The sequence below is a fragment of the Pelodiscus sinensis genome, chromosome 18 (assembly GCF_049634645.1).
Source record: "Pelodiscus sinensis isolate JC-2024 chromosome 18, ASM4963464v1, whole genome shotgun sequence".
NCBI classification, from domain to species: Eukaryota; Metazoa; Chordata; order Testudines; family Trionychidae; genus Pelodiscus; species Pelodiscus sinensis.
The window spans coordinates 17,321,568-17,349,441 of record NC_134728.1 but is presented as its reverse complement, the minus strand read 5'-3'; the positions used below and the strand labels follow the sequence as shown (position 1 = coordinate 17,349,441).

The 27,874-nt window shown below is 40.7% G+C and overlaps 1 long non-coding RNA gene across 1 annotated transcript in view; it reads right to left on the bottom strand.

Moving 5' to 3' along the window:
- Positions 1-27,874, bottom strand: part of LOC142818849 (uncharacterized) — a 110,362-nt gene that overhangs the window by 80,059 nt on the left and 2,429 nt on the right. The gene's annotated exons all lie outside the window — the stretch shown is intronic.

Sequence of the window (27,874 nt, the reverse complement as noted above, 5' to 3'; positions counted from 1 at the left end):
TGGAGTATAGGCATCGATTTTAGGTCAGCAGAAAGGGCTCTGTCAGGTGGACATGCACCTTATAAATTTGACCTAAGTGGGTGTATGCTCACTGAATGCCTTACTGAGATGAGCCCTTAGAAGTCCTAGGTGTAGTCATCACCTCCCCAGTGTTGTGAAAGCTCATCTCCATGTTCAAATCTGATCTCAGGACAACTTTTATTAAAATTTGGTTCTTTCTGCTTCTTTATAACTGCTTACATTTTTCCTCAGCCTTTTGGGTTATTTAGTCCTGACAGGAGTTTATTTATTGTTCTAGCATTTTAGAAAGCCTATCTAACTCAATGAAGGCAGCCTATAATATTTACTGATCACATTAATTGATCACCTCAGAAAGGGTATGTCTACACTACCCTCCTAGTTCGAGCTAGGAGGGTAATGTAGGCATACCGCACTTGCAAATGAAGCCCGGGATTTGAATTTCCCGGGCTTCATTTGCATAAACCGGGCACCGCCATTTTTAAATCCCGGCTTGTTCGAACCCCGTGCCGCATGTAGCCGCACGGCATGGGGTTCGAACGAGCCGGGATTTAAAAATGGCGGCGCCCGGTTTATGCAAATGAAGCCCGGGAAATTCAAATCCCGGGCTTCATTTGCAAGTGCGGTATGCCTACATTACCCTCCTAGTTCGAACTAGGAGGGTAGTGTAGACATACCCAAAAGGAGTGGGATTGAAAAATAGCATGTTATCCTTGATCCCACAACATTCCTGATGCAGGGGTAAGCAGGCATGTAGGTGTGGCACAAGGGAGGGTGTACCTGTCTTGAACACACCAAGTTAACTTCTGAGAAGGTCAGTTTGATGAGGTACTGAATTCCCATGAAAATGTGCCTGACTTTTGTGCTGATGAAAAGCTGGCAATATCCTCCTGCACATCATAAAGAAGTGTCAGTTATGATAGTGTTTATTACAGTGGGAATTTTTCATGCTCCTGTGGCATCTGATAACCATTGTACCACTAACGAATGATTCATAAATGGCTATAAGAAATAAACTCATGTACAAAGTCAAAAATTCAATGACAGCCCCAGATTTGCAGACAGCGGTAACTTCTCACAGCTCCACTAACATTTATCCATATCAAAATATTTTCCTCCAAGGACCAAATGCAGCTTGGTTCACAAAACATAATAAAGCAACAAATAAATAAATAAATAAAATTGGGGTGCTTAGTTTAAAGTGGCAATGACACAGAAGGTGACAATAGCTGGCTGTGGTTTTCTCCCTTTCAAAAGGCACATATTTTAAAGATTGCAGAACTGCGGCCATATGTGAAACAAAAGGTTATGTTTTCAACCAGGCCTCTGTCCAACTTCCACTTGTGCCTGCACAATATTTTACACTTGCAAATTTATGACTTTACTTTCCAGATGTAAACCTATTAGAATATTATAAGGAAAGGGTACTTGCAATCAAACCTCTGATTCTTTTTAGTAGAGTTCACTTCAGTCAAGTAACATGGACAGCTGATTGGCATGCTGATACTGCAACACCCAGCATGAGCTACTTGACAAGCACCGGCCAGTTTTTAGGGAGCTGTAACCCTCCTGAGGTGAGTATGTGTTGTCTGTTTGAATTATATTACTGTAAAAATGATGTTGGGAGTTTGCAGGATGGGGGGATATTTTGAAATGGTGCCTGTGTAATTCTGTCCATTTACAATTTGCTGAGGCACCTAGAAAATTATGGAGAGATTTTTCAAAAGTGCATAAAGTATTTGGGTGAGAGAGTCCTACTGAAAGTAGATTTTTATCAAGGCATGCACTGTATGATGTTAATGAGGAAGTGACTATAACCAAGGAAAAAGGAAAGACATTTCTGCACTTATGATGTAATAAGTAGCAGGCATTTTTAGGCATTTTTCAAACACACTAAAAACAAATAATCTAAAAAGGCCAACATTATGCATGATTCAGCACAGTGTTTCATTCTTAAAATCCATCACTTGGAAGTTGTGAAAACTGAAATGAGTTTCCACAAGAGGAAGCCTTTTCTCTTCTTGGTGCACTTGGATAACAAAAAGCATCTATATGAATGGAACATCCCAAAATGGGGTAAGGAAATAGATTGGTCTCTCCTATGGTAAAACCTATGTAACCCTTCTTCCAGGTAGCACTGGCAGCAGCCAGGGCTGGGTTCAATATCTAGGGATTTCTTTTTATCCATCCCACACAACTGGCTCAAGCCTCCACCCAGTAACCTGGGAAATTCACACACACCCCGGGCACCTCTGAGAGGCAATGCTTCCCCATTCCCAAGCACAGAGTCTGAGCAAAGAAAAGAAACTTTTAATGAAAGGAGAGAAGTAAATGGCATTAACTTGGGAAAACACCACAACCCACAAGTAAACATCCCAGATCAAGTGGATTGAGCAATGTCTTTTACCTCTCCGGCTCACAAGTCCAGTAATGTAAGTGTCCCATTCACATGCCCAACCTTTCTCTGTACCTCACTTACAGTTGCTGCCCTTAGTCAGGGCAGACAGTAATTTTCAGAGCTCACCACCCACCCTCGGTGGGGGGTAGAGGGCATCTCACCCACTCCATTGACCACTCGCCACTTCTCCTGCTAGCTGCTCCCACCGGCCACAAGCTCGCTGCTTGCTACTGCCAGCCACACTGCTGGCCGCTTGCTGCCCACGGGTTTGGATCTAGGCCAAACCTAGTGATTGCAGCTCTCTGTGATTCCAGCTTCTCAATGATTTCAGCTCTTGACCCAAAGAGCAGGCCAGCAGAAAATAAAGAGACTCCTTATGAAGTCTATGTTAGTTCGATCATTAGAACAGGGCGGGAAGAGAAACAGGCTGAACCAGTCTTACAGCTCATGCCTGGAGGGCATGTAGCCTGCTGGTTCAGAGCTCTGTTCTCCCCCCCCCCCCCATCCAATCCACTTGAGTCTTCAAGGGAAAGACTTGTCCATCTGAGGGTATGTCTACACTACAGTGTTATTTCAAAATAGGTATTTCAAAATAAGTTATTTCGAAATAACGTGTCTACACAGAAAATGCATTTCAAAATAGCATTTTGCTATTTCAAAATAGCACGTCCATACTGAGTGGACGCGGAATCACGTTTAAGGCCGGCTGGAACCAGGTCTGGCAGCGAATCAGGTCAGGATTTACTTTATGTGGCTGCTGCCTGAGGCTATCTGAGGCCTGTGCTTAAAGGGAGCCCCCCCCCCCCCCCCCAGACAGCCGGTTCTCAGCTTTCCCTGCTTGCTTGCCTACTTCAATGAGGGACAGCAAAGCATTTTGTCTCTGTGCGCTCTGGTTGCCCTCACTCCGGACACCACAGCACTCTGCACCATGGAACCAGAGCTACCCCTGGGCACTCTGGTGCTTCTCGTGGATGCATTGCTGCAAGCCTGGCTGCACTTGCTGCAGGCCGCCATCCGGGAGGTCCATCAGGGGGGCTGTCAGTATCCAGGAGGCCCTGCGGAAGAGCTTCCAGCCCGAGGAGCACAAGAGCCTCCCTGGTCTGCCCCACTGGGGGCTTGTGCCTCATTCCTGCCTCACGTCCTTCCACTTACCTCTCCCTAACTCTCCTTCCTGATGTGAAACTCTCAGGAACACAAACTCTCTTTATTTAAGAAAACTAGGGGGGGGGGAATGAAACTCTTGTGAGACTGGGGAAAGGAGGCGTGAGAGGGGAAAAGAGAGGGTGGGAGAGGGGAGGGGAAAACCTGGGAGGAGGGAACTGGGAGGGCAAAGCAAGGGGAAGAAGGGGGAGGGAAAGCTCATGGCTCTTGCCGGACCAACTTGATTGTCATGCAAACCTGTTCCTGGATTTGCATGTGGTGTTTGGTGGCCAGGCTGGCAGCTAACCTGCCATAGACGGCCACTTTCCTCCATCTAGTGCGGAGATCATGGACATTGGGGGCATCCCCCCAAACCTGAATAAGGTCCATGCTCTCCACCATGGACCAGGAAGGTGCCTGCCTTCTCCGGGCCCTGGCAGGCTCCTGGGAGCTGGCAGACTGCTCCTGGGGAGCGGTGGAGGGCTGGCTGCCAGTGGCTTGCTGGCTCATGTTTTGGGGCCACTGGGTCAGTGGTAGTGACTGCTGGCTCTGGGCTGGCAGGCTTGGAGCTGGCACAGGAACTGTGGCCAGAGTCAACCCCTTTAAGGGCTCCGAGGAGGGAGGGAGGGAGGGAGGGAGGGGAGTGTTCTTGATTGAGGCTAGAGTGGCCACCAGGGCACCCTGGGAAGGCTGGAGGCCCCCTATTTTGATATAAGTGTCTACACAGCACTTATTTCAAAATAGCTATTTCAAATTTGGCGTTATTCCTCATGGAATGAGGTTTACCAAATTCAAAATAAGTGCTCCACTACTGTATTTCAAATTAATTTCGAAATATCAGTTTGGCTGTGTAGATGCTAGTAAAGTTATATCTAAATAACAGCTGTTATTTTGAAATAACTTTGCTGTGCAGAGATACCCTGAGATTCTTTATAATTATGGTGTCTCTCCTGCAAGAACTGGTGTCATATTTTACAATTCCTACATTTAGGGTTAAAATGGTTTGTGACCCCACAACAGTCAAATTAGTTACAATAGGCAAAATACCATTCTAACAATTGACCATCCACCAGGCCTATAGCACTGACTGAACTGGATAAGCACACCCAGGATTTGTTTCCCATTCCAGCATGAACTGTATTGACACAACAGTTGAATACCTTACAGGTCTAAACAACTGAGTGAGCATAACCACACCCAGGATTCCTTCCCTCTTCCAGCTGGCTGCATTGGAAGCATGGATTCAGATCCTGCTTATAGCTAGCATCTCAGATTGTGCCACATTTCTGTGAGTGAACAGGAATGAGAAGAAGGGAGAATGTGCAGGAGCTCAGCCCCTTGTGTGGCCCACTAAAAACCTGTCATAAATGAATCTGTTTGGTCAGAGGAGCACACATTCCTTAAAAGACTCGGAGAGGAGAGTGGAGACAATAGTCTAGGATTCTCTGCATCAGACCGTGCAATGAGTATCCTGCCCCCTCCTGTAGGGGTGCAGTATCAGGTAAATTCTTCCTGTTTGCTGAGAGCTGGTGGTTGAGTTCTGAGAAAGAACTCTGGCCAGTCTAGGTAATGGACAACTGAGCCCAAGTGGCTCTTTTAAAGCTAGGTTATCTCCTGGTGAAAACAGGTCTTCATTCTGATAATAGTGGATGATATTAGTTGTTTGTGTCAGTGTCACTGTAACACCAACAGGCGAAACTGAACCTGAGATCTATGAAGCCTCTACAGCTTGAGCTAAAAGCCAGCAGGTATTCCGCTAGAGTTGTAGAGCACTCTTATGCTTTTTCTCTATAAGTGGCCTAAGTCCCACTAAGTGGGACAGTGCACTACAACCAGAAGGTCCATGGTTTACACACTTCCCCTAGCTGAGGAAGCACGTCCCAGGCTTCAGAGACATCCCAGTTGAAATCCCTGACAAGCCTCTACTTGTAACACGTACTTGTACATCTAAGGCTATAGAGCAGACTCATTCTTTCTCTCTGCATAAGTCATGGGTTCCCAAACTGGGTGTGTGTGAAGAAATTCCGGGGGAGGGGGCGTGAGGCGACCCAGCCCCCACCTGTCAATTCCATCCCCTTAAGTTTGGCTGCTATTTTTGTTTTTTGGCCCCGGTCAGTTCCTTTTTGGGGGGGGAAGAGGGGTCATGAGGGTTTCTCAAAAATCCAAAAGGGGACATGATGCCAAAAAGTTTGGGAACCACTGGCATAAGTGGTCTAAGTGCCACTACATGGGACAGTACACCCCACCCAGCAGAGGTGTGTATATATAGCTGCACTATTTCATGATAGCATCCATTATCCTGAAATAGTGTTCTGCCCATCTCAACAGCAGGCCTGTTATTTCAAAATATATTTGAAATAACGGGCTTCTTATTCTGGCTTCCTGTAAACTGTGTTGCACGAGGATTAAGGGAATGCCAGAATAGCAATTTATTTTGAAATTAGTGCTATGTAGACAAAGCCAAATTTCAAAATAAGCTATTTTGAAATAAGCTATGCAATTTACATAGCACGAATTGCACAGCTTATTTCAAGGTACGTGCTACTGTGTAGACGTACCCTAGGTGTGCGGGTAACATGCACATAACACTATGTCTTTACTTACTAGAAAGCCATCTGTTTCATTCAGAGACAACATTCAATACTTCAGCCAATAAACACAGCTTTTGTTGTACAGAAATTCTGTTGAATTCCATCTAAATCAGTGGTTCCCAAACTTTTTGGCATCACGCTCCCCCTTCCCCCCAATAGCAGCAAAACTTGTTGAGCAAAAAAAAAAAAAAAGGAACTGACCGGGGCCGAAAACCAAAAATAGCAGCGAAACTTAGGGGGGGAGATTGACCGGGGGGGGGGGGGACTGGGTCACCTCACCCTTCCTGGAATTTCTTCTCGCCCCCCAGCGTCACGCCCCCCAGTTTGGGAACCCATGATCTAAATCCACCTACCATGTGGTAAGTGTGAATTAACTACAGGGCAAAGCATTCACTATTTTGACAAGGTAGCACGGGCATTTGTGTAGGAACTATTTGTAAAAACTGCCTGAACAAAAAACCAAATTGGTAAAAGGCTGGATTTCAGTAGTTCCAGCACCCACTCTATTTTTGATGGTCAGTGTTTTTGCAGGGAGCTGTAGTTATTACTATACTCTCCATAAGACTTTCAGAAAGATCTCCAGTCTTGCAGTCAAGCACAAAGGCTGCTAATATAAATATTTGCAATACTATCATATGCCGGGGAGCCTTCGATGATGAACTATTCTATAATTTGCAGCCCACTAGCTGTGGGTGCTGTTTCCATTATGCAGAGAGAATGTGAAAGTGTGACAGAAAGCATTAAACAATGGGAAGGTTTTATGCTGTGCTAAGTATGGTTTTCTGTCACTTCAGTACAAAATACTACAATGTATTTGTTCTATCAGCACCTCTAGTAAGACAGCAATAAGTAAATCAGAATCACCAAGTGGACTGGCTCTTGTGAGTTATGAAAGGGAAGGGTAACCAAGCTGAATTTACAGTGCCTGCCCTTTAGCTAAATTTTAGATTTGTAGCAGTGATTTTGGTTCTATTAAAGTATAATATTAACATCCATAAGAGAAAATGTGTTATTCCAAAGACACTTCCATATCAAACAAGGCTATATTTAGAGACAATAATTTTCCTGGCATTGCGTAATCAGAACTCATGGCATTATTCACCAATGAAAGAATAGTTGCTGGCTTCCTTTCTTGGTAAATAAATATCAATTTGAAGTGGATAAACTCTAATAATGTAAGCAATTTTCAATTCCTTCCATAACACCAAACTTAATATTAATGACATGTAAGAGTTAAATCTAAGCAAACCCCTTGAAACTGCAATAAATTAAATGTTTCCTGGGTCAAGCTGGAAGAATTCAGTCTTGGATACATGTTTATTATCTGGTGGCCCAGGTGAAGTGAATTTAGAATCAGGGTGCGTCTAGACTACACCTCTCTGTTGATAGAAAGATGTAGATTAGGCACATCGAAATTGCTAATGAAGCAGGGATTAAAATATCCCATGCCTCATTAGCATAAACATAGCCACCACTTTTTTCAAACCTCATTTTTTGAGGAATACCGGATCTGTCGAAAAAGGGTTTATTTTCGACAGATCTGCATCTAGACTGCATTTTTTTCCAAAAAAACTCCATTTTGAAAAAAGTGGCGGCCATGTTTATGCTAATGAGGTGCGGGATATTTAAATCTCTGCTTCATTAGCAATTTCAATGTGCTTGATTTGCATCCCTCTGTCGACAGAGGGATGCAGTCTAGACGTAGCCATAGGGTTGGAAGAGACCTCAAGAAGGACCAATTCCAATTGCTATGTTCAAAAGATAGAAACCAGGGTCATGAGTGGAATTTTGTTCTCTGAAATTGGACTATAGTTTGAACAGGTTACGGTGTCTTAGCTCTCCTTATATCCATGGAGACAGACTCTCCAGGTTAGGAATGAAACACGCTTAGGCAGTGTGGGAATTCTTTCACTATTACTTGCCCTGGGTTTTCAGTGCAGTTAGGGTTTCATTTGCCAAGGCTGTCAGTCCAGCCCCAGGCATCCGCACCAACTTTGCAAGGAATATGATAGGTTAACTAATATTCCTAATTGCGTGTTTGCTGAGTGTAGAACTTGTGTTCATGCCTAACCACATGACTGACTCCTGCTTCTTCAGCAAGGGTTGCTAAAATATCAGTGAGGTGAGATGGAGGACTTATTATTCCCTGCAGATTGATTCACATGGTAGAACCAATGAGTGTCCCTATCCAAAAAGAAAAAGATCCTGTGTTTCTAGCCCTGCTCCCTAGACATATCCACACAACTGTGGCTGGTGGGCTGGGAAAGTAACATGAGGTTTGCAGTTCTCAAATTGCATAGTTTTTACATATATACATAGTTCACACATACCCTTGAGACCATTGCACAAAATAGGTAATGAACAGAATAGTTTATAACAATAGGAATTACATTTGTACAGCTCTCATTCTAGAATCTGCACTGGTGTAAATCTATTAATTTATAAATGGTCTGGTTGGGAAACAACAATTCTGTTTTAAATTTGGCCATATCTTGATAATGACTCTGGAAATTTGTAAGCAATTACGAGATCAATTGACATACAGTTAGCTATTTAATGACACTTATCACATGCTGATTTCTGAGGAATAAATTTAAAGATTGAGGTCCTGAAATGTTGAAAACTAGTCATTGTATTCAAATGAGCTACACAGACTTACATAATCAAAGGATCTGATTGAAAGAATGTTGCCTAAACTACTGTATTAAATCCACTTAAGGAACGCAACACCAGCTATGTGAATGCCATAACTGGAATCAATATACCTTAAACTAAGTTCTGCAAGGTCTACACCATGAGGGTCGGTCAATAGGAGAAACTCGCCTGTCAACTTACCTTACTGTTCTAGTTGGTGGTAGAGTGCCAGAGTCCATTGGAGAACAATCTGCAGTCAATTTGGCAGGTCTTCATGAGACCTGCTAAATCAACCACCAGTGCATTGATCTCAGCGCATCGATCCCAGCTGTAGTGTGAATGTACTCTCATCTCTGAGAAGATTAAGGGCTGTAGAGATAACTTGTGTTACTGCTTTTCATTAAAATTAAATCTGGTTGGTTGGTGGTATTTTGTCATTGGCCCTCAAGTACTCCGGAATAGCAGAAAATAAAAACTATGACTGACCAATAGTGAAATAATGTGACACCGAGTAACAAAAGCCAATAATCTGATAATCTAAACTAATACTCCATATCACATAAATACATATTTGCTAGAGATCACCAGAGAACATTTTTGACTAATGTACTCTCATCAAAATGTACTCTCTTGCTGAAGCCAAAATGTTTTGCAGGGATATATAGATTTTGATAACATTTTCTAAGATCCAAGTTCACACAGTAATTTTGAGAGAGAGAGAGAGAGAGAGAAAGAGGAAAAAGTCATCTGAATTGAACGCCTGAATGGACATTTTGACACAATTCCATTTTGTGAAAATATCTGAATGTTTTTGTTATGTCTAATATGAAATGAAAACAAAAAACAAATTTTGGAACCTCAAAAGTTGTCATGAAATGGAATTATCCTTTGACCAACTCTAATATTTACCCATATATAATCACAGGTCTAGCAACCAATCTCACCTTTATCCACCCCAAAATTTAGGAAGTGAAGGCAGACATTATAGCTCATTGAAACAAAGCAGGTGACCTTTAAGCAGGCAGAATGTAGTCAGTTACGTTGGAATTTGGCCAGTTGAATAGGCTAAAACTACCCCAAGTGTCACAGGAATTTTAAGTCATCCAGTTTTACATCCCATCTAAAATGGTATGTCAAGTGGCACAATATCATCAGCTCAGTAGGGATTCAGAAGGAAGATCACCTTTAGCTAAATTTTAGATTTGTAGCAGTGATTACTCAAATACTGACCAACCCCAGCTTAGGACTCTATCCAGATCCCCTGATGTAAATGCAAGTACATCGATAGACGGTAGTCAACTTTGGATCAGCAAAAGAAATGTGCTATAACCACTTTCCAAAGTGGTGTAGCTGAAAATACAACTTACTTTTCTCCTGATTAGCAATGCACATTCAGACACAACAACAGTATTGTGATCCACTGCAAGATCCCCAAATGGGATTCTTAAAAATGCTTTCATATAAAATGTGTGTGTGTGTATATATATATATATATATATATATAAAGAAATGCAATATATATTATATGAAATAAAATTGATTTTCCATGATGGCTTTTTCAGACTCAAATTTTACATGCTCTCTTCAACCCAGAGCAAATTTTTCCGGCTAAATTATAAACCTCTGAAAGCAGCATTTTATACTGGAAATGCTGATACAACTCAACTAGAGCAGTTAGAACAATACCATAAACTGTTAGAATAAAAATGAATCATAAAGGAGTTAACATTTGATTACTTTAAAATACCTGGGTTTGGAGTTTTGATTCAGACACGGTTTTATTTTATTTAAATTACTTCCCATAACCTAGAGATACTTTGTGGACAGCTAATGTCTGGGGAATTAAATCAAAGATCCTTTTTGTAATTTCAGATTATGATAGCAAGGTGTTTTGTGGTCCCCTTCTAGAATAAAATACATGAGCCTTTGAAAGCTGTTCTGTATAGTTGTAAATAACAGTGTGAAATGGAACACTCAATTAAAAAGAAACTCTTTTTCTAAATCCGAACAAACCAAAATTGAGCGTTGTAGGGGAAAAGAAAGCCTCCCAGGATTTACAAGCTGCCTGGTAGGAATATTTCTTAATTGAGCCATGCTTCAGAGCTGCATGGAATTGTTCCCATTAAAAATTAAATAGGAACAGCAGAGAAGAACATGGGAGCTTTTGAGAGATTAGAGCTATGTAAGATTTACTTAAAAGGTTTTTATTAGACTTTGGGGGTTCTCTCACATACAAAAACCTCACCTACACAAAATTGATGGTACCCTAGCTTTTCAAACTCTTCCTAAGAAAGATGATAACTCAGCTGACGTTAAATAGGAGAATTTTTTTCTATGACACCAATGAAGTGGTACTGTACATATTGAAACAATGTGCTTTTCCAGGTTTGATAATCATGGTTTTTAAACTCAGCATGTTCATTTTCAAACTATATTTCCTCTTCATGTTTCCTATTTTAACTAATTGAGAGCCATACTGCTTAGCTGGATGCCTCATTGGTGTTCTGTTTTTTGGTCTTATGAACAACATACACACTTTGTGATATGTTCAGAAGTGCACACAGTCTGACTGGCCTTTCATTACTGTACATCACAGTATCCAGCAGGGACTCCAGATATCTCATCAACAGCCAAAGTAGTTTGCTGTAGGGTGAATATAATGGAGTTATGTGATATATGGTCCAGTGATTTTGTTCTGAAAAGTTAACCATTTTGGAGATACATCAATTTCCTAGGGAGAAACACTGTACAGTTGCTTTAAAATCTCCTAAACATACCACCTGGTATCTTATTTTTTATCTATTTTTAAGACGGGAAAAGAGGCTTTAAGAATTGTCAGATTTATACAAAAAAATACCTTAGTCCTTTGCCTTCCATCTACACTAACCCTGACTTTGCAGTGCACCTTCTGCATCATGCAAAGCCTTCAGGTATTGTTGGCAGGCTTTAGGGATTTCACAAATGAAATACTTAATACTTCAGGGCAACCCGAGGAGCTTTCCTAAGCTTTCTTCACATTACAATGTTTCTGGCTCATACAAGTGGACTCACAGACAGATTTCCCATTGGGTTTTTATCAAAATCTCAATTGACACATCCCTAGCCTGTTCTCCTCTTTGCGAAGCTATTTACGTTTTAAAGGCAGCTAATCCTGATTCCCACAATGAGTTTGGGAAGCTTCACAAAAGGCTAATGAATTCGGCTAAATGTAGGCTGTGATGTCTACAAATGTGTAAAACAGGGATGCTAACCACAATATCCAGTATTATAATATGAATGGCACCGTACTCTAGAGATGTATTGTTGCTTACTTGATAAAAAAGTGTACAACTCTTGTGTTTCTTCTCCCTACAAACACACACACGTGTGCATACACAAACCTTGAGAAGAGAGCCAATTTTTAAAAAATATAATTCAAACAACATTCAGGATACTTTCAGTAGCTCTAAAAAAGACATAGACCACAACTCTCCAGTAACCTTGCTTTATGCTGCTAGGTCTATAGAGAACCCTTTTACTTATAGGCCAACCCCAACTTGCATTAGGAAATCCTTACATGGTGCACTGCTATTGTTCCTCTTCATAGCCATAGACATAGGAACTGAGGCTGTGGAAAATAGGAAATAGCTGGCCAGTTGTATACTGAGTTGATCCCTGGCTGTTGTAACAGTTCTTTTAGACTCCATCAATTAGAGCACGCCTCAGGCTACTCTGATTTATGCTGCAAAACAGCCAGGCCTCCAGGATCACATTTTTGTCTCACTTGCTTCTTGAGCACACTGAAGAATCACAGTCAGAGAAATCTTAGTCCTGGTCTACACTAGACCAGGCAGGTCAACTTAAGGTACGCTATCCAGCAACACAAAATGCATAGCTGGATTTGGCTTACCATAAGCCGAGCAGCTTTGTTGTCTTCACTGTGGGAGGCTGATGGGAGCACATGCTCCTGTTGGCTTCCTGTACTCCTCACAGAATGAGGAATACACAATGCCAGTAGGGGCTGCTCTCAGCATTTGATTTGGAGGTCTACACTAGACTCGCTAAATCAAATGCTAGGAGATTGACCTCCTTAATGTTTTGGGTAAAGTGAGGATGAAATATTTCATCTTTCAAAATGTCCAGACCAGTAACACATACACGATTAGAGAAAGTAAGTATCAAAACAAGAATGCTACTTCTGTGTCCTGTTCTTCTGGGAGTGATGCTTCAGTGTTGTTGATGTGTCTGCATTTTGCAAATACTAGAGTTGAGAAGAAAACTTGCAATGAATAGTTTAATTAAGGAGTTTAGGCTCTTTCACCTTGGGTGCGTCTAGACTACATGGCTCCATCGACGGAGCCATGTAAAGTAGATTACTTGGCATAGCCAAAGAAGCAGGGATTTAAATAATCCCTGCTTTATTAAAATAAAAATGGCCACCGCGCTGTGCCGACAATCAGCTGATCCAGCACAGCACAGCAGTCTAGATGTGGAGTGGTTAACAAAGGCTTCCTTTGTCGACTGCGCCGCCTCTAGACTGCTGTGCTGTGCTGGATCAGCTGATTGTCGGCACAGCACGGTGGCCATTTTTATTTTAATGAAGCGGGGATTATTATTCTTTGACTATGCCGAGTAAACTACTTTACATGGCTCCATCAATGGAGCCATGTAGACTAGATGCACCCCTTATGTAACATCCACCAGCAGATGGTGGGTTTTTTTACTTCATTGTTATTTGAATTTGTTATATTGTCTTTGAATGTAGAGCGGTACTGCTTAGTTGGTAAGAAAAGCATACAATAATCCAAAACACAGATGGTCAAATATATAAATGAAATGAGAGGGAAAGGCTAATAACAAAGGAATACTCAAGTTGATAGTAGATAAGTTAGATATTAGTTCATTTCAGTTAGGGGGATGGGGGTGGAAAAGATAGATTACACACATGGAAATAACAGACTAGAGACCAAGGGCTTGGCAAACCACCTCTATATGGCAATGTATATACAGATGTGGGGGTCTCAGCATCAGACAAATGCTAGGTTAGGAAGAACAGGAAAATGTTGCACAATTTTTTGATGTGGGTAAAAGCCAAGAAGGTACAGGAAATACTGAACTTGATCTAAAGAGATATAACAAGGAATAATAGAAACAGTAGGTTGAGTATCAGGAAACATTTTGTTAGTGTAAAATCTATTGGACGGCGGAATGGTCTCCCAAGCGTAACCATAGAAGCCTCATCATGTGAAAACTTAACTAGACTAAACAATAGACAAGTCTCCTTCTCATGTGTCAGAAAGTAGGCTGATGATTTAAGCAGAAATGAGTCTCAGCCATGAAGTCTGCCTCCAGACCCAAATTCCCCTGCAATGGTTGCCTCTATCTAAAGAAATATTTCCAAAACACCAATGAACAACCTTCCGGTTTCTCCCCACCCCCCACAAATCCCACAAGTGGAAGGCCTCTACGTGGACCTCTCCTGATGGTCATAAACAAGAGTCTTGACTTCTACATCGATTGCTTCCGCAAACATGCATGGGCTGACATTGTCAGCAAAGAACAACATGTAACCTATAAACTCAGCCATGCAGAACGCAATGCTATACACAGCCTCAAAAATAACTAACATTATAATCAAAGAGGCTGACAAAGCAAAGAGGATGTTGTAGTCATCATGAACAGAACAGATTATGAGCAGGAGGCTTCCAGACAACTCAAACACCAGATTCTATAGGCTTCTCTCCTCTGATCCCACTCACGAATTAAAAAAAACCAAAACCAAAAACAAAAAACAGAAACAAACAACCCCCCCCCACCCAAAAAAACCCCAAAACACCTAACCCACCTGCTCATGAAACTTCCTGCTACAACTCAGGACCAAATCTACACAAACACCCTCACCTCCCCCCCTCCCCCACACACTTAAATCCCTGACCAGGTATTTTCTATCTGCTACCCAAGATCCACAAATCTGGTAACCTTGGATGACCTATCATTTTAGGCATTGGCACACTTACAGCTGGATAATCCTCAGACCCTTTGTTATCAGCACTCGTAGCTATCTTCGAGACACCACCGACTTCCTGAGGAAACTACAGAACATCAGTAATCTTCCTAAAAACACCATCATGGCCACCACGGATATAGAAGCTGTTTACACCAACATTACATATGATGATGGATTGCTGGCCGACAGGAACACTATCCCTGATGATGCCACTGGACACCTGGTTACAGAGCTCTGTGACTTTGTCTTCACTCACAACTATTTCCAATTTGGGGACAATTTATATCTTCAAGTCAGCAGCACAATTATGGGCACCCACGTGGCCCCACAATATGCCAACATCTTTATGGCTGATCTCTAAAGTTTCCTCAGCTCTCTCCCCCTAGCACTCTTACTCCACATACGCTACACTGACAACATTTTCATCATATGGATCCATGGGAAAGAATTTCACAGGGATTTCTACAACTTCCACCCCTTAACCTGGACCAGTCCACACAAGAGATCCACTTCCTTGATATTACAGTACAATTAAACGATGGCCATATTCCCACCACCTTATACTGGAAACTGACTAACCATTACACTTGTACCATTATACTTACTTACATACATTTAGCTTCCATCCAAGACACATTTCCCAATCACATTTTCCAATTGCTGCCAGGCCTGAAGATATAACTGCATTTTGTTCCAATCCCACAGACAGAGGCTAAGTCTATACCGCAAGCTTCTTGTGCAAGAAGCTTTTTGTGGAAGAGATCTTCTGCAAATTCTTCTTGTGCAAGAGCGCATCCACACTGCCAAAGAGCATCTGAAAAGCAATGCGCTTTTGTGCAAGAGAGCATCCAGACTGCATGGATGCTCTCTTGCCAGAAACCTCTGATTGCCATTAACAGGATTGCCACCAGGGCATCTGAGCTTCTTTTCTGCACAAAAAACCCATTTCATGTCCCCACACACTTTTTTTGAGCAAGAGCTCTTGCACAAAAAGGCTCATTCTTCATAGAAAGAGGAATAACTATTGCACAAAACACCTTCTCTTCTTCTGATTTACTGTAAATTGACTTGCGCAAAAACGTGCTTGTGGTGTGGACGCTCTGCAAGTTTTTGCTCAAAAACAGTTGTTTTTGAGCAAAAACTCTACAATATAGATGTAGGCAGAGATAAACACCTAAAGAATCTATATCAAACATTCTTAAAACTTAAATACCCATCTGGGGAAGTGAAAAAACAAATTAACAGAGCCAGGCAAGTACCCAAGCATCGGATTCTTCAAGATAGGCCCAACAAAGAAAACAACAGAACACCACTGTTCATCACCTACAGCCCCCAACTTAAACCCCTCCAGTGCATTATTAACAACCTATCCTGGAAATGACCTCACAGGCCTTGGGGGACAGGCCAATCCTCACCTACAGACAACTCCCTAACTTGAAACAAATTCTTTCTAGCAACCACGTAGCACACCTCCAACATACTCATCCAGGAACCCATCCCGGCAATCAACTCCAGTACCAACTGTGTCCACACATCTATACAAGCGACATCATCACAGGACCTAACTAGATAAGCCACCACATCACAGGGTCGTATAACTGCACATCCACTAATGTGATATATGCCATCAAGTGCCAGCAATGCCCCTCTGCCATGTATATTGGCCAGACTGGATAGTCTCTGCAACAAAGGATTAATGGACACAAAACAGATATTTGAAATGGTAACGTAAAAACCTGTTGGGGAAAATTTTAACTTGCCTGAGCACTCATTAATGGAGTTAAAAGTGACTATAGTATTACAAAGCAATTTCAAAAATCAACTTGAGAGAGAAGCTGCTGAACATGTTTTTATTTACAAGTCTGACACCTGGAAATGAGGACTGAACAAAGATCTGAACTGGATAGGCCACTACATTCCACACCCTAATGACATAAAAAGCTAAGCAACGGGTACTTAGAGCCCACTCTATTAGCCTCATTTAGCATGGACACTCTAATTGACAATATTTCCCCCCCCCCCATTTTTTCCCTTTTCTTTCCCTCCCCATTCCCTCTCTTCTCTCTCTATGGTATTTATTTGTACCCTGGACCTCTGAACTCCATTCATCTGAAGAAGTGGGTTGTGCCCACAAAAGCTCATGATACCATCTACATTTGTTGTGAGTCTCCAAGGTGCTGCAGGACTATTTTTTATTGTTTCTTAATTTTTTTCAGTTACAGACTAACACGGCTACCCCTCTGAGGGTATGCCTAGACTACAGAGCTTTTCTAGGATACCTCCAGTATAATGGAAAAGCTCTTTTGTGTCCAAGGAACACGTTTGCTTTTCCAAAAAATTTTGGAAAAGCAGACTTGTTTTTTCAGCATCCCTGTAAACCTCATTCTACAAGGAAGAAGAGATGTTCCAAATGAGGTTTTTTCCTGACATTTGGTCCTGTGTAGATGGGCCAAATGTTGGAATAGCCTCTTTCAGAAGAAAAGCAGAAAAAGATACGCAAATTGTGGTTCACAATCTGCATATCTTTTTCTGACTTTTTTTTGTAGTCTAGACACAGCCAGAGACTCCGGAAGTTTGGTTCAGCTCATTATAAAGAAAGAGAATAGCTGCAACAATCTGATCCACATCCTACCTCTCCAGGATTTGAAATGATCTCTCTATACCTAGTACGAATTTACTTTTGTAATTAGTGCCTTCCATGAAATTTTTGTCTTCCTTTCCCCTCACTGTATTTATAGCACCTCTTTGATATGGCAGTGTAATTGATTGTATCTATGGCCAAGAAATACAGGGCTAAAATCACTACTTGTCATATACCAGGGGAAGTGTATTGCAGTCAATGCAGCTATGCCACTTACAGTGAAGTGGGTCTGTAAGGTGAAGCTTGGCACACCTAAATGGACTGCCTAATAGGATGAGAATATCCTGCCCCAGGTCTGTGTCAGACCCACAGGATTTCATTCCTTGTTTCCAAAGAAGAGAAGGGAGATGTGGATACTCATGGGCAACTACCCCAACATGATAGCATTAACTTTGGAAACTCTAGAATGTGTCTCTTGCCACCGTTCCACAGACTTGTGTTTTCAGTATTGTACTCCTGCTCTCAGCATAACTGACATAATTATTGTTTTCAGTGAAAACCAAGATTTTCTTTATGCCATCTATTTTTAGAGAGATAGAGATATGCAAGCTTACTGCACACACACAACTATCATACAATTATAATTCTCTCTCCCCCTCTCTTTCTCTAGATTCTATAATTTGCTTTGTATCCTATAGGGATTTCATACTTCAATTGTAAGACTGCAGAACAGGAGATAAACCAGTCACTGTAGGTGAATGGGCATGGGCTTAGCAAGAACACTCAGACCCCTGAGTAAGTGTTGAAACTCATCTCCAACTGGGAGTTTGGCTTTAAAACAACAGTGACCCACTATTAGCATCAGTTGTGGTTTCTCCACAGGCCTTCCTCAGTTCATAGCTCCTTCTCACTCTCCACAAGGGCATGTCATTCCTGATCTGGCCTTTAAATCCCAGATAGAGTAAATAAGCCACACTTGATACAATGAATCACTAGAAATTCATCAGATTAATGTGGGAGGTGGGGGTTTTAACGCTTGCTGTCATTGTGAATCAACACTGGAGCCTCCTGACAGCAAACAAATGGGAAAAGAAAGTTATACAGCAATTCAACCATACTCTAGAGAGGCAGCTGGGTGTCGTGGTTAAAACATAGTGGTAGGTTTCAGGTTTGCATGGTATTTTGCCAGCATCAACTTCTTCCACTGTGATCAATCCCATTCATAGACAGCAACATCTCAGAGTAGACCTTCTAGTGAAGATGCTGGTTATCAGCTAGATGAAGATAGGCAGCTACTAATGGGGTGATCTCACACCGCCCTGGTAGAGCTCCTCCTGGGTAGACACTCTCCAAGCTGTTGTGTTTGGGATCCACCTGAGTTCTTCGTACTTTTTAAGTCTCTTGACACCGAATGGAGTCCTGGCACTGTCCCTGGGTTGGGGTTGCTAGGCCAGATGAGATGCCTAGAGATCTTCTGTATAGTACCTCCCATATAACAGCTGGATCCTGCAGTTCAACAACCAGATTTCTGGGGCTAATGTGGACCCCTCACATTCCTGTATATCTTAAACACACCTTCTACCAGAACACTAGCCACACAGGCACTGGGAGCTGCTGCTTAACTGTTCTGGGGCAGATGAATGAACACACACACAGATGGACTTTGCACAGAATTCTGAACACAACTATTCTTACTTAGCACAAGTGATGCACAGAACTACATAAAAATAACAAAACACACCTATACTTCATTCGAACCCCCAAACCATAGGGCCCTCCCACCTGCAAGGTCCTGGAATCGAATCCAGCCTGTGCTCAGAAGTCCACATATCAGTGAAACAGCCCTACAGCCCAATGTCATGTAGCATGGGCCAGCCAAGTGTGTCTAGTGCTGTGTAGGAAAACCCTTAGTTTCTCTGTTTGTTAAATGGAGATTAAAAGATAAAATCCTCATGATCATGAGTAACATCTGTGTTCCTCAGAAGCCTCAGATCTTGCTTTAAAGATGGTCCTCTAATAACCCACAGGTTATGGTGGGTGTCATGGTGGACTATTATTATAATAGTAAGTTTGCAATGAAAAGGTTTCTCATACATGATCTGTTTCACTAGATAAACCTCCCCCCATTAACTAGGGCTCTTACCCTGAAGCAATTTGGGGCAGGAGACATAATGGGGATGGATTATTGATAGCTAATTGGTTTTGTCACCCTGAAGCCATTCAGTTAGTTATTAAAAATTGTTTCACTGTCTGATACTTCAATCAACCACTAAAGTACAGCCAAAGAGAATGAAAACCATGACTGCTTTTGAGGCCCATTATGGTAACAGACTTTTACTCAGGTATGTAAAGTTCGGCAGGTCTTTATTGTGAGATACAGCATTAATATTGCCTTAGCATCCGCAATAGACCTTTTTCATGCACCTATGCTCCGTGCTCTTTATTTATGTTCACTTGCTGCCTGATAAACACCTTGTTAGGCGGCATATCTGCAGTGTTTTTAACCTCAAGCCACTTTTTGTAGCTATTTCCCCCTCTGCATAGTATAATGGTACATATTGGCTTAATACAGAAGCACAGATACTTTTGAGGTATTAGTGTAATGGTAGAACAATTACCTTGTTAATGACTCCAGCCACTGCCTCCTTCCTTTCTGAAGTATTAATTTAATGCCCTGCTATTAATTCTTGGTTTCTCTTTTGTTCAAATTATATAACAGGAGTAATAGAGCTGGAAGGCATAAACAGGATGATAGGAGAAAAGTAATATTTTAAGACCATGGAGATGCAGGGGAAGGTTAGAGAAAGGCCAAGCCACGTCAGCTAAGGAAGGATCCTGGAGGACACAAAAAGATGCAGACTCACCAGAAGACTTCATGCAGTTATGTAGACCAGCTGAGGGGACCAGATGTTACTAAATGAGAGCACATCTAAGCAAAGAGGAGGATAGTTGGAGTGGAGGAGGAAGAGGTGCTACTGCTACTGAAAGTATTGTAGTATTGCAAGGTTTTGATCAAAGGTGCTCTTCCCAATAGACCTTTTTCATGGTGCATCATAATCGAAGGGTTATTTAGTAGATCTGTGCAGAAGTCTATTTCTTGGAAGAGTTTTAAATTTGTTTTCAATTGCAACTAGAAAAACAATAGCCCCAAATTTGGAAATTCTATGCAAAAGAAAAATCTGCAAAAAAATCATTTTAGGTTGATAAAACATTTTGATTCAATAAAATCAAAGTGCTTTTGACTTTTTACCATGTTATTTTATACTATATTATAAAATATAATCATACAAAATAAAACAATGTTTTAATGAAAAATCACTGCAAAGTCAAAAATAGAAAAATTTATTTCTGAAAATATCAAAATGGGATGTTTCAACATTATCAGAACATTCCCTTTTCTCCCCCCCCCACACAATTTTTTTTTCTCCAAATGAAATTTTGGCAAAAGCAGCAAGATGTTGTAAAGTATTTAGATTTCAATGTAGCTGTCTTTTCTGAAAGAAAATTGTTCCGTTGAGGTATTCCAAACCCACTCCAGTTATTAATACTAAAACAGAGCATAATGGAACACCAATTATTACATAGTAAAAATCCCATGTAAAGCAAGTAATGTACAGTCAAGAACATACATCTTAAAATTTCAGCTCAATGGTTTACTGAACTGAGGTGGGGGCTTTGCCTTGTGTTTAGCCCAGAGTGTAGGGTACCAGACATTCAGCATCCTATTTCCTGTTCTGTCCATGACTATTATTTGTTTTTAGGAAGTAGCACTAAGGACCAGATCTTCAAAGGTATTGAGGATTCTAACTTCCCTAAACTTCTCTTTGATGTAGTTTACCCATTTACTAACAGGAGGTGATAATACTGGCCTATCTCACAGACGTAGTGTGAAAATTAATTTAATTTGCAAAGCATCTGTAGACTTTCCAGTGAGAAGTCCAATAGAAATACAGAGTGTTATTAAGGGACACATATCTGTCTGAACATTTCTCACCTATTAATGTTATAAATAACAATTATAATCAAAAGAGTAGAAACACAATTTATTTCCCAGTTTCTTTGTGGTGTGTGATAGCACTTTGCATGAAGTTAATTTCACATCTCCCATGTAGAATCAGTCGGTTGCCTGTGTGTGTGTGTATCTTTCACACAACAGGAGAGAGAAATAAAATATGAGAATTTAGGATTAAAATGTACAAAAGTACTTAAGTGATTTAGAAGCCTAAGTTTCATTTTCAAAAAATCCTAAGTTTTTACATAATTTTTGAAAATGGGAGGCTCCTAACTCACTTAAAGGTTTTAGAAAATGTTACCTATGATTTCAAATGAATAGTGCCACTTTATTAGTGAAATAAATACCTTCCTATTGAAATTAATTACTAGAAAAATATTATGCTTGTTAGATCAGTAGAAATCATAAAGCATCACACCACAATTAAATAACCATTTTACTCAGTTGCCTAATTTATTTATTTAATTATTTGTTTAAAAGAACCCAACATTCACTCCAAATCCAATCACACCTTCCTCTTCATCCAGGAGTTCTGGAAACAATTTTATTGTGGGGATGCTGAGAGCTGTTGAACCAAACTGGAAAACCAGTATATGAGGGAAACCACTTAGCACCTCCCCCCCCCCCCCGCAACACATACCCATAGTTCCAGCACCTCTCTCTTAATCAGTGTCTATTGGCATGAGACCAAATTTCATACCAAGCATATTCAGAGGGCTTAGTTACACAATGAGTTTTGCTGTGAAGATGGTATTGGATTCCACATTAGAGTGGTGCTGGTGGACTCAGCTGTAATATGACAATATCTTTGTATCAGTGAATGATGACCCAGTATAATAAAAGATCTTGACTTACGTGTATGTTAACAATTAATGGGATGTATGATGTATCACATACTGTATGGAGAAGGTAATAAAGAGGTGTAAATGAGAATTACACTGGTTAATTGGTGTCATTAATGGTTCTTTTGTTCTGCTAGAAAAGCAGTATCTTATTCAGAAGACAAAGTTGTATAGGCCACTGCAGACTTCAAGTCAAGAATAAAGATGGGTTAAAAATGGTAATTCAGCTATGATTTTTTTGTAGGATGTTTCTTGATATTCTCAGATACCAGATTTTCTCCAGCCTATCATATAAACTCATTTCTCTCTTCCCTTGAGTACCCTCAGATCTTGGCTACAGTAGAGAAATTTGCAAAGCTAATCTATGGTAACATAGATGCCTAAATGCTCCCAACAACTCACGGACAATCACATCATTATTTGGATTAGACTTGGTTCAAATAAGGGTAACCACTATATGATTCTGACACTGTCCAGTCTCCACCAATAGAATGAGAATGTGAACAGGAATCACTGATACAATAAAGCTAGTGGTACAAACAGTCCTCATGCTCTTATCAGTGGTTAGGCGGCTTGTCTGGTCTATTTTCTGAACTCTACTGCACAAGGGTCAAGTTTGCTGGACACCAAAAAACATTATGCATGCTATAGCCTTTCCTTGCATGGCACTCTGTCAGCATCAACTTCTTCCACAAATGATCAATCTCAGAATAAACCTTCCCGTGAGGCTGCTGCTTGTCAACTAGAGGAAGATAGGCAGCTACTAGTGGACTGATGAGGACAACCGGTTACTGCTGATCTCTTGATTTTGAACACACTCATCTGAACACACTCAGATATCAGAGGCTTTGCTACTTGGGACATCACTTCATCTGGCAAACTATGCTTGGAAGTTTCCTTAAGTTTAAATATAAGCCTGGGACATATCTAATAGCTGATCCAAAGTAGAGCTGGTCAAGAAGCTTTTGTTGAAAAGAGGCGCTGATGAAAAATTAACTTTTTGCAAAACCAAAATGTTCTACAAAATAACTTCAGCTTGGCAGAAAATAGTTGATATTCCACTGGGGATATTGAAATGATCATTCCACAACTGCCTGCCTATGAAGATCTTGTCAATTTCATTTTTTATGTGGATAAAATTGACAAAAGTTTTCCCAGAGAGCTGCGGAATCTGAGCATCCTGACTCTAATCTCCGGCTACATCTAGACTGGCATGATTTTCCACAAATGCTTTTAACGGAAAAGTTTTTCCATTAAAAGCATTTGCGGAAAAGAGTGTCTAGATTGGCATGGACGCTTTTCCGCAAAATTTTCGCCATCGGGGCTTTTTTGCGCAAAACAGTTTTCAGCTGTTTACACTAGCCCTTTTGTGCAAAAGCATTTCCAGAAAAGGGCTTTTGCCCAAATGGGAACGTCAAAGCATTTGCGCAAGAAGCACTGATTTCGGACAGTAGAATGTCAGTGCTTTTGTGCAAAATCAAGCAGCCAGTGTAGACAGCTGGCAAGTTTTTCCGCAAAAGACGAAGTCTAGACACAGCCTCCCTGTTCAGCTCTGGGAGCTGGAGAGGCAGATAGCTGGGAGAGAAGAAGAACATGGAGTGCCCAAGATGTCTGGCTTCAGAAGGTTGAGTGGCCTGGCTCTTGACCTTTCCAAAGCTGGTGGGTAAGTGGGAAGCCTACAAAATCCATTTTGGTTCTTCCAAAACAAGTATTTCTTCAGAAACCTTCTCACAAAAAGTGTTCTTGATATTTTGTTCTAGTTTGGCCCCAAAAATTCTCACTTCCAGGTACCACAAAGTAGACAGCTACAGGATGGCACAGAGGCTCCATATAGTGAGGACCAGGATGGGGAGAAAGAGCTTAGGCAGTCTAGAGCAATGAGGGGTGAGGAGCTGATTATTTTAATCTTGTACGGACCTATTATTGTCACAATATTTTCTCTCCTGTATGCACTGCTGAGAAGACCCAATTAGAACACGCTTTCTCATCACTTTTGGTGCATGATGATCACTTTCCTAGTACTTATATACTGCTTTCCATAGAGAGATCCCAAAGATAAGTAATATTACAGCCATTGGAGACAGTGAAGTAGAAGGAGGTGAAGTGACTTGTCCAAGATCACATAGCAAGTCAGTAGCTGTGAGTAAACACAAGGCTCCTAACCCTGACCTATCCATTGGAATGCACTGCCCCCCAACTTGTGCAGAGTGGATGTATGAAAATGCGGAGCATTACAAAGCTCCCTTCAGTCCACTACAAATCTTTTACCAGACAGTGGCTCTGATATGACAATTTGGGATTAGAGCCAGGACACACAAATCATTTTAAAGGTGAAACCTACTAACCACACCAAAAATATTTAGCAATTATAATAAAAGATACCTTTTTAACGAGTGACTTTTTAATCAGCTCTACAGTGCTGTAAATCAGAACACTGAGGATGTTTTCCAAAAGGCTCGTCTAAGTGCTAAGCCACTGAATTTAAATGAGCTGACATACAGTGAGGCCATATAATGCCCAGTGACATCAATGGGAGCTCTGTTGTGGATTTAGGGCAGTGCAGGGCTCTATAAATTCACAGTATCATAGTCACAGTTTTGATTTTACATCTTGCTTTACTTTTTTTTAAAAAAGAGGAATTTAGTGCTTGCGGGAGCTGTCAGAAAGTCTTTTAAACCAGAGGAAAGGTTCAGCACAAGCCACAACAATTCAAACATCCTTTACTGCCCCATGGAATTTGCCTCAATCTTCAGGGGCTGTGCGCTAGGACCTAATTGCATTACTCTGTTACACCACTGTTAATTGCTGTGATCTCTTTAAAGGCAGAGCTGTGCAAAACTAGTGAAAAGGAGTGTGCAATCAGAACCTGTTGTAGGTCCTAGTTCTAATCTCACAATATCCATGTTTAGTCAGTTTTAGTCAGCCTCCAGTTTAGTTACCACATTTGATCAATTCAAAAATAACAGGCTGTGATATTTTATTTTTATGTGGATATTTATTAATTATTATTATTTATATTATGGTATTGACAACAGACCCCGCCTGGGATTGGGGTGCCATTGTTCTAGGTACTATAGATACAATTACACAGTCAAAAAGATGACAAACCGTGGATTGGGTGTATGTTGGAGTGGTGGTGATGGTAGGAGACAGAGAAACAGAGAGTAGATTGGGCAAGTCAAAACCACATAGTAGGAGATTTGTAGAGCTGGAAATAGAAGCCAGTTATACTGGTTGAAACACTTTTTCTTACGTCACTTTGCTCAAAATATTCCAGGTTTTTTTTAACAAAAAACAAAACACACCCACATAACAGAACCAAAACACGTTTGGTAAAAATGTTCAGCGTTTGGTAAAAGTTTATGGATTTGGGTGTTGAAACTGAAAATTTTTACCAAAAAATGGTTCAACTTTTCATTGAAAAGCTGAAAAATAATTGGAAATTTCCATCCAGCTTTAGAAAGTCAGCGAACAGCCCATTATACTGATAATTTCCTGTCTTGCTGACCTGGGCTGGACTGGAACTGATGACTCTTATGTCACTTTCAACACTCAGCACTAAAAGTAGCATTAGAACGTGCTGGATGTTGGTGATCCTGGCCCTTTGTGTCCCTGCTCTTTTGATGACAGCACTAACTCACCTACAAAGAGGATTATAAAAATGAATGAAATTCTAACACTAGAAGAAGAAGTTTAAATATATTGATTGGAGTGAAAAGACTAATCTATGCTTTCTCAGTCGCATTTCCAATTTCCCACTTCAAATGCAGCAAGCAACTGAACAGAAAATGCATTAGCAAAGATTATAAACCAACATTTAGAGCTTCTCTTAAGAAAAGATTCTGCCTTGTTCTCCATTTGAAGGAAGAGAACTCTTTAGTTAAAGACACCCTCCCAAAAATCATTACAATCTCAGGCCCAGTTGGTGTGCATTAACTGTACATTCTGTCACACTATAGACAACTGTAGGTTTAAAAATTTTTAGAGCATTGTGAGTGCATCCTTTCTCTTGAACAAATTTGCATAACTAAAAGCAAACAGACACCATAAAATGCATTTGTATGATCATCATTTTAAGGGACTGACTAAAACCTTTTTAGGGAGACAATTAGAAATGCAGAGGAAGGGTGGCTGATTTATGTGTATGACAGATTCACTCACTGTGTTGTCCTGGTATATTTTGAGCTCTCTAGTCCCATTTCCACTGGCAGATTCTCCCTGTGCTATCAAATGATCTTTCATATCCCATGCATAAGTTTTCAAGTAGACAAACGGAAATGTGATTGGATCTTTTCCCCATATTTTGATTCACAGAAACATAATGGATCCTCTTGTCTAAAGATATTAAATATTCTTCTTTTGACCTATGTCATTTTCATGTATTACCCATGAACTAAACCCAGAACCATTTATTGGAGCCCTGTTTTATGAGTCAGTTTTTAATACAAATGGGATTGTGCAATAGTTGGAGAGGGGATGAAAACAGCGTATAAAACATCTGTGATTTCAAAATTAAAATTAAGAAGGTTACTTAATCCTAACTCCTTAGGTGGTTCAATAGCTTTGTTCACCCTATGACCTACACATAAAACAGAATAGCCAACCTCTATAAATTGTCAACGAAACACAACGCAGCAATTATCTGAATCTAGTCCTCTGCACTCAGTACACTGTCAGTATTATTGCCCTCCAGTCTGTAGCTCTGGCTTTTTTTTTATCTAAGCATGAATCTGTGCTTTAAGCCAGTGTTTCTCAACCTTTTAAAATAAAGTACCCCTTTTAAAAAATATATAAGTACCCCCAGTACCTACAGTTTTCAGGCACACTACATTTTTTTCTACCATTGCAACACATTTGTTTAAACAACTTAATTGTAGCCGGGTGGGTGATGAAGTTTTTGGGCGTAAAAAGTACAAAAATAATAAAGTGCTATAAAACTTAAAACAAAAATTCAGTTTTCTCTAAATTTCAGTTGTGTTGATGTACCCCCCTAATGTCTCTTGAGTACCCCTAAGGGTACTCGTAGTACTGGTTGAGCAATACTGCTTTAAGCAATACAAATTTTCCCAGTTTCCTCTCTCCTGGAACTATCCTTTGCAGATAAATCCAAAATCAATTGACTGGGTTTTTACTCATTCTTTGTGTCCATTTCCTATTTCTCAAGGACTTCTGAACGGGAGATTCTTGACAGTAATTACCCCGACCATACAGATTTAGGCACTTCCTTACAGCATTGAGTAATGCAGTTTTCTAATTCAACTCCACCTTATTTTGGGGTGGAGAGAGAGATTGAATTTGCCTTGATTTAAAAGTTTTGCTTCATAATCACTTTATCAAATGGAGCACTGTCTTCATGTTCATGCTGCATGAATCCTGGGGCCTTGACAATTTGGGACTCTCTTAGAGGTGTGTTTTACGATGGCAATGGAACAATTGATAGTATTTGACAGCTATGATGTTTTTTCATCTGTTGAGCATAGTACAAATAAATCCCTACTCTAAGAATTTTATAGCCTCTGTCTCCAATCTTGCAATTAACGCCACCTGGGCATAAGAGTCTGTCTGTGGAGTCAGTTGCAGGATCATTGTTTAAATCTGGCAATACAGTTCAGACAAATCTGGCAATACAGTTCAGACCTGTCCATTGCCTGTTGCCATGGAGTGGGCAGTGC